The following is a 1,313-nucleotide window of genomic DNA, read 5'->3' as shown; positions in this document are numbered from 1 at the left end:
AAGAGAGAGAGAGAGAGATCCACTGTCTGTTGGTTCACTCCCCAAGTGGCCGCAATAGCCAGGGCTGGGCCAGGCTGAAGCCAGGAACCAGGAGTTCCATCCTAGTCTTCCACATGGGTGGCAAGGACCCAAATCCTTTAGCCATCTTCCACTGCCTTTCCAAGCACATTAGCAAGAAACTAGATTCCCATCTGGGACCTAAACCACCACTCCAATATCAGATGTAGGCATCACTAGTGGTGGCTTCACCCACCGTACCATAACAAATTGCTTTGCTAGAACTTCTAGTACAATTCTGAATGGCATTGGAGAAAGTGGGGATTCTTGTTCCTGATCTTAAGGGGACAGCTTTCTCTTTCTCCATTGAGTATAATTTTAGCTTGGGTTATTTGTATTAAACTTGTCAGAACAGATACTACACTTGATTTCAGCCAAAAGGCCGAGAAGCAATTGGATTATTTGTAAACACTATTTATTTATTTATTTGACAGGCAGAGTTAGACAGTGAGAGAGAGAGAGAGAGAGAGAGACAGAGAGAAAGGTCTTCCTTTTTGCCGTTGGTTTACCCCCTAAATGGCCGCTATGGCCGGTGCGCTGCGCCGATCCGAAGTCAGGAGCCAGGCGCCTCCTCCTGGTCTCCCATGTGGGTACAGGGCCCAAGCACTTGGGCCATCCTCCACTGCCTTCCCAGGCCACAGCAGAGAGCTGGCCTGGAAGAGGAGCAACCGGGACAGAACCGGCACCCCAACCGGGACTACAACCCAGTGTATGGGTGCTGCAGGCGGAGGATTAGCCTAGTGAGCTGCGGCGCCGGCCTGTAAATACTCTTTTTTATGTTGAGGAATTTCCCTTCTATTTCTAGTTTTCTGTTTTTAATCATGAGAGGGTATTAGATCTTGTTAAGTTTTTTTCTCTGCATCAATTGAGATAATCATATGGTGTTTCCCCTTCATTCTATTAATGTGATATATTATATTGATTCTTTTCTTATCTTGAATCCTTCTTTCATTCTTGGTATAAAGCCCATTTGGTCATGATGTGTAATTTTTTAATATTATGTTGGATTTGCTATTATTTTGTTAGTGTTAGTATTTTTGTGTCTATATTCATATATGTTGAGAATAATGGCCTGTAATTTTTTCTTTCTTGTGGTTTCTCTACCTGGCCTTAGTTGTCAGGGTAATGCTGGCTGGCTTCATGAAATGAATAGGAAATATTCTTTCCTTCTTTTTTTTGGAAGAATTTGAAAAGGATTGGTATTCATTCTTTTTTTTTTTAAAGAGTTATTTATTTATTTGAAAGAATTACAGAGA

At 42.3% G+C, this 1,313-nt stretch overlaps 1 non-coding gene across 1 annotated transcript; it reads right to left on the bottom strand.

The window, feature by feature from the left end:
• Positions 1–261: 261 nt before the first annotated feature.
• LOC133770857 (U2 spliceosomal RNA) lies at positions 262–451 on the bottom strand. The gene has a single exon (XR_009867532.1). It is a non-coding gene; the product is annotated as a U2 spliceosomal RNA (small nuclear RNA).
• Positions 452–1,313: the final 862 nt, after the last annotated feature.

This window comes from Lepus europaeus, chromosome 11, assembly GCF_033115175.1.
Source record: "Lepus europaeus isolate LE1 chromosome 11, mLepTim1.pri, whole genome shotgun sequence".
Taxonomy (NCBI): Eukaryota; Metazoa; Chordata; class Mammalia; order Lagomorpha; family Leporidae; genus Lepus; species Lepus europaeus.
Note: the sequence above shows the minus strand (reverse complement) of the source record. Positions and strands in the feature narration are given on the sequence as shown.